The 6,928-nt window shown below is 45.2% G+C and overlaps 1 non-coding gene across 1 annotated transcript; it reads right to left on the bottom strand.

Moving 5' to 3' along the window:
- Nucleotides 1-4,574: 4,574 nt before the first annotated feature.
- On the bottom strand, nucleotides 4,575-4,656 carry trnas-cga (transfer RNA serine (anticodon CGA)). Its single transcript has one exon. It is a non-coding gene; the product is annotated as a tRNA-Ser (tRNA).
- Nucleotides 4,657-6,928: the final 2,272 nt, after the last annotated feature.

Below are 6,928 nucleotides of genomic sequence, written 5' to 3'. Positions count from 1 at the left end.
GACACCGATCAGGATACATTCAGCCCCTTCGTGACGATTTATTTGCCCACACCGGAAACTGACCCACCACCCGCCGATAGGGACATTGCCCAGACCGCCATATGGAACATGAAACACTGGCAAAGCGATCATTCCTGTCGTCTGACACGGAATGATGAAATGGACCCCACATCGGCAAACGCGGTGTTAGCACGGAAACTCTACTCGCGAGTTTGGCACCTGGGAGATGCTGATGACTCCATGTCTGACACCCACCATGGTAACCCCTTTGAAACCCTTTTCAGAATGGAACCTTGAGGTGTCCAGATGATGAGAGACAGGAACCGATTGAGATTTACGGTGTCCTATACTCTGATGGAACCTGCCCGCTTTTGTTCTTTACTTTGTTTTTAAATGTTGTATATTCTCTCTTGTACGATTTTGTGTCAGCCTCACGAATACTTTCCTGATACAGTAATAACTACTCTTCTGACGCCACATGGCAGTTAAGAAAACAAATTTCCAAATTCGTACCGCTCTTGGAAGGTCACTCGGGCAGTAGAGTAACGGCATTTATCGCCGCCCTGCCTGAGGACCCCTTATACATTTGGTCAGCCAAGCTCGGGGAGTGGTGTAAAGGCACTGGTCACCACCCTACCCGGGGATCCCACCCATTCTTGCCCTGCCGCAGATCATACGCACGCCATTCAGAGAATTATTTTCGAATCTCTTTGCTGTTCTTTTTCATTCCTGTGGTTTAAAGAATGCATTTTGCCACAACTTTGCCCCTTTCAGGCAACCCTTCGGTTGTTATCCCCCACCTACTATTTACATGTCAGAATCACTTCGTTGGAAAAACGAGTTTGCAGAGGACGGAGAAATTGTCCGTCCACCCAGCCCATCAAACACCAGCTGCGAGACTGCTCGCACTGTGACAGAATTTGTTTTTCGGATGTCTTGTCTCCGCAAATGGTTGGTATACAAATAAAATGAGGGAGTCACATATGGTGACGATTCTAACGGGAAATTGACGTTAAGGAGAAACAGACAGACAAACGAGATGTTAAGCAACAAGATAATAACAGACATTTTGCTTGCTCCCCGAAGAAGATACGAAGATACCTGCAGACGGAGAAAAGCCTGAACAAGATGAAGACGACCCTGATGATCTGCATCATGACCGTAGCTGGAACAATACAGTTGCGCGAGTTACCTACCTCTACCTCCATCACCACAGAGGCCCCGAACACGACTACCCAACACAACAACCCCAGCCTGGACACGACATCACACATAGACCCAGCCACCGATACCCCCACATGGTGTGAGAATCTGATTAAATGGTACTCCCTGTCAAAAACAGTAGAAGCCTTACTAGTGATAGCCATTTTCTGCAGAGTCACCCAGACAATCAGATTGCGGAAATGGAGAAGGAGAGCCTCCCGCCCTCCAGTATACACCTTTAGAGTCCCTATCCTCGGACTCCAGCAAACTCCACACTCTTTCTGAACTTTTTTATTTCATGAATTCCGCAGTTGTTGCTTCGTTAATAAAGTTAATTTTCTGTATATGAATGTTAGTGATATGAAGAAATGTGATACTGCTATTGGATTTTTGTGCTGCAAGATAAGTTCTTTGATTGTTAAATAGCAGCATGAGGGTAGTTTACTGAGACACAGTTAGAGGTTCTCCTTTTATATTATTTATACGGAGAATGGAATATAGGATTGAATGTTAAAAGGCCCCTTAGGAATATTTAGGTACGTGTTGTATCAGGGAGATTTAGGTAAATGCTTTCGACCCGTGGCACAGAGTAGGGTAGAACCTGTCCTTGATTGAGGGTACCCGGCATTTCAGAGAACAGGAGAAGACCCAGTATTGTGATCCTTCACGCTTCGCGATGAGGATCAAGAGGACGGAGTGTAGCCATCTGGGATGGCCACTTACAACTAGGGACAGAGAAACTCGCAAAGCCTAGCGGGTAAAACGGACAAGGCAAGGCTCAGGCAGGCTCAGAGCCTGAGATGTATATTTGCAAGCAAGAAATCCAGACGTTATCGAAACTCCGACCAATTAGCATTTTGATGCGGCCGATTAGCATTTGATGGCCCATCTTCAGCAAAACAAAGGACTGGTACTCGAGCGACCGGTACAGTCCCAGACATTTCAGCGCCACTCCCTGTTCAGGGGAAGCGTAAGCAACCGGGTCAGTGACCGCTTGGAACACGGCCAGCCATCCAGGTCCCCGCCAACTTATTGGTTAGGAATCGAACAGAGTGATCAGGGGTCACCCAATTAGTGGGGTCCAAACTGAAGGACCGCCAAAAGAACACGAAGCCCCCCCCCCCCCCTCCCCAAGTATAAGTAGAAGAGTTTGCCAGATATTCGTCCTCTCTTGGACCTGGCGCCCCGGCCACGACCATTTCCAAGTGCAGTAACACCAGAAGTAAGTGCAAGTTCAACGCTCGCTACCAGACGGATGAGCCGAGCTGAGCAGCACTTATTTCTCCAGACTCGAGTGTTCCAGAATTGGACAGCAGCCACTGTTCCTCTGACCTAAGCCGGGTGCCTGAAGTTAAGTACAGGTTGTCTTAGTCGATAGGTGTAGTTAACTAGCAGTGTTTATGTTGCATGACTAATTGTGTGTAAATAAAGTACCCTTGACCTTGAACTAACTAACTGGTGTTTGGCTCTTTGATCAATAGCCGGTTGAACCTTGTGGTGTTATCATTTGATACCTGGCGACTCTGAGCATTAGAACATAGATATCAAAAGAAAGGTGGGCAAACTTATTGATTGCCATAATTGGAACAGAGTCACAGAAAAGACAGGAAAAGAAAAGGCAACATCTTTCCTTCAGTTTTTAATCAGGTCAAAACACATTGATACACAAAGCAGCTCAACACAAACAGATTGAGAGATAACAGAAATAAATACACAATTATTCTATTATTCAACGCACTATCATGCTCCTACACAGAAAATTCAAATGCAAACGTCGCAATAGTAATCATAAATATTGTTTTATTTAGAGCTTGATATTATCCAATACCTGCAACAGCTACGTTGAAGATGCCATCGGAGTGCGTTCTTCAGCGGGAGGAACTCGAAGATTTTATATTCTTCTGTCATTTGTCGCATCCATTCTGCAATTTAGATTTGCGGAGATATGAAAAAGGAATATGTGAATTCCTCGGCTAGAACGAAATAAACTGATATGTGCCAGTAGAATACAGGCTGGAAATGCAATGAATAGTAGACGCAGAGGCAGTCAGTAAAGATGTGCGGGGTTACACAACAGCCTTACATTGCAGGACCAGTGGGAAATTGGTGTACTTGGCAGATGGTGAGAAACGATAGACCTTGGAGGAGCAAAGGGATTGGAGACCCTTGTTTCGGAGTCATTCACCGTCAGTGGAAATATCCGATTACTAGTTTCTCGTTCTCAACTTCCAGGCTGTCATATCAGAGGCGACATTCATTCCTCCAGTCCATTGTCTGGGCAAATCTCTCCAATGAGCTGCTGTAATTAATTGAAAAATCGATTCCCTTGCGGGCAGAGAAGGGCTATTCGGTCCATTAAGTCTGCACCGACCCTCCGAACGAGCATCATACCGTTCCCGTACCAGCATCCCCGAACAGGCGCCGGAATGTGGCGACTAGGGGTTTTTCACAGTAACTTCATTTGAAGCCTACTTGTGACAATCAGCGATTTTCATATTTCATATTTCATTTCATACCCTGTCCATGCCTGCCCATAACTCCACCTAATGTCTGGAAAGTAAAGGCCTAGTAAACATGGCCCATCCAACTAAGCTGCAGATGGTTGAAGTGTGGAAGGTAGCCGGTGCAGTCCCACTGCCTGCTCGCATCTCGTTCTATTCATCCATTAGCCTTTGATTTGAGCAATAAAATGATATCCAGACATTTTGCTCATTCGTCGGCGAGACCAGCGGCCATTAAGAACGGCAGAGAAGTCTTGCCGTTCGACACATTTTCACGAAAGTTCCTTTGACATTTTTGTGTTTTACACCACCTCACAGCTTTCCATGTAAGGCATAACTTATGACAACGAAACTTGCGTGAATTTGTAAATTGCATGAGTAAAGGAAGACACGTTGTCATCAGGATTCGAACCTCCGCGGGGAAAGCCCAATGGATTTCTAGTCCATCGCCTGAACCGGCATAGTGGGGAGCACCGCGGTGTTCCCGGTGGTTAACCAGCGTTCGATTACCGGCCATTGTTGCGCCAATTTATTTAGAAATTTATGCGAGCTGGTCAATTTCAAAATAAGAGAACAAAAAGATCTAACAAATGACAGGCAAAAATAAATTTGAAGCTTTGTTATCATCGATTTTCACAATTCTGGTGCCCGGTGAAGTTAATATGAACGTTACTGAGGTTGTGAAACTATCCTGACAAATAAGAAAATTCAGAGCGAAAGCAGAATGAGAAAAAGGAAGGTTCTTCTGTCATGACACAGACATTGAATCCGAATACATTGAATGAACAAGAACTTCAAATTGATACTTAGACTGACATCGTGTTCTGCAAACAGATTGTTCCCAACGGAGTAAAGATTTCGGATCATCGCCGCTGCGAGTAGTGTTCGAACCGACGCGGGGAAACCCCATTGGATTTCGAGTCCAACGCCTTAACCACTCGGCCATTGCAGCTGACAGCTCGCTTGTCGAAAGCATTGTAAAATGCACTCCAGGTATTGCAGTAATGCAATGAACGGTGTCCCAGTCTTTATCTGGGAAGGGTAGAATTAACATGGAAAAAGACCATGAGATTTGGGGCAACGCCTTGAGCTGCACGAAAATCTCACCTTCCATAACGCACTGTTCTACTTTTGTGTCACAATATCAGTTGCAAAGGAAATATGCGATAATTTGATGTTTTTTCAATGGACCAGTACAGAACTTCCCAGTCTCGGTCAAAATTAAAGTAATGGAATCGAAGAATCTTCCAACACAGAAAGAGACCTGCGCAGACCGAGTGGTCACGTGATGACTGGGTTATCAGGAAGTTCCACCAGATTTCTGTGTGAAGTGACCGCAGCAGGTCTACCACATGGACTCAACGTTAAATTCCTCGACGTCAGACGCCGTTTCCATCCGCTGCAAAGAGGAAGCTGATGTTTTCACCCTGTCAATAATCACTGTCAATATTTCCATTTCAGTTCTGTTTTTGATGATACCCTTTTTCCCAGATCACAGAAAATACACGGAAAGCTCCAGCTGCCGGACATGGTCATTTTCGATGACGCAAAAGTCCTTCACATTGAGAGCCGTGAAGATTCATGGAGCATCATCCTCAAATGTAGCTGCTCACGGGCATGTGTCACATCCTCTGCCTGTTCGGCATTCACATAGAGTCAGTGATCCTCACCAAGTGAATCAACACAAACACGGCTCAATAAGAACTGCAGACAAACAAAGGGTGCGTCATAGCACCAATTTTCTTTTCCATTTTCCTCACTACAATATTGTACATGTCACCCAGCAACTTCCCGACAGGCCTGGAGATAATCAAAGGAACGACAGCAAATTGTTCAAACTACAATCGTTTTCATTAGAAAGTCAAACACTATCTTCAGACATTGAGCTCCAGGCTGGAGGCAAAGTTTGTATGGGTGTTCAATCAGAATCTCAGAATCAAGCAGATTCAGCACGGCTTTATGAAGGGAACGTCATGGACGACAGATTAATTGGAATTCTTTGCGGCGTTAATCACCAGGATAAATAAAGGAGACCCAAAAGGTGTAATATACTTGGATATCCAATAACGCGTTCGACAAGATGCCACACATAAGTTAACTTAATAAAATAAGAGACCATGGTTTTCTGGCTAATATATTCGGACGGTCTCCTTGGATTTTATTTTGTATATTGTCACGTTCTCCAAGGTACAGTGATATGTATTCTTCTGCGAGCAGCTCAACAGATCATTAAGTACATGAAAAGGAAAGGAAATAAAAGAAAATACATAATAGGGCAACACATGTTACACAATGTAACTACATAACACCGGCATCGGGTGAAGCATACAGGGGTGTAGTGTTCATGTGGTCAGTCCATAAGAGGATCGTTTAGGAGTCCGCTAACAGCGGGGAAGAAGCTGTTCATGCGTTATCTCAAACTTCGGTATCTCCTGCCCATTGGAAGAAGTTGGAACAGTGAGTAATCCGGGTGGGAGGCGTCTTTGATTGTGCTGCCCGCTTTCCCCAGGCAGCGGAAGGTGTAGATGGAGTCAATGGAGGGGAGGCAGGTTCGTGTGATGGACTGGGCGGTGTTTACGACTCTCTGAATTTTCTTACGGTCATGGACCGAGCAGTTGCCATAACAGGCTGTGATGCAGCCAGATAGATTGCTTTCAATGGTGCATCTGTAAAAGTGGGTAAGAGATAATGTGGACATGCCGAATTTCCTTAGTTCCCTGAGGACTGGATAATATCCCAAACTTGTATCCTGCTATTGTCACCTTGTTCTCTTCACAAAACATCAGGAATCTCAGACCAAATCTTCAGACATTTGATTCTCTCTTCAACCAACATCTTGTCCCTGATTAAGTCCATCTTGGGAAGAGGGGCTTGACATTCCGAGAACCCCTGCAGACAGCCGGTTGCTGTTGATGGATCAAAAGCGGCCTAAATCCTGAAAGAAAGCCTCTCTCACAGTCCTGTGAGCATGTCTCCATTAGACGGCGCAGTCACAACCTGCAGAATACCTAACGGCACAGAGGTCCCACTTTCGATCCCGGCCCTGGGTCACTGTCCGTGTGGAGTTTGCACATTCGCCCCGTATTTGTGTGCGTTTCGTCCCCACAACCCAAAGATGTGCAGGGTAGGTGGATTGCCCCTTAATTGGAAAAATGAATTGGGTACTCTAAATTTATATTGAAACAAAACACTGAATAGATCCTCTGGGAGCTGGACTCAAATCA

This window comes from Scyliorhinus torazame, chromosome 24 (genome assembly GCF_047496885.1).
Source record: "Scyliorhinus torazame isolate Kashiwa2021f chromosome 24, sScyTor2.1, whole genome shotgun sequence".
In the NCBI taxonomy this organism is placed as follows: Eukaryota; Metazoa; Chordata; class Chondrichthyes; order Carcharhiniformes; family Scyliorhinidae; genus Scyliorhinus; species Scyliorhinus torazame.
Note: the sequence above shows the minus strand (reverse complement) of the source record. Positions and strands in the feature narration are given on the sequence as shown.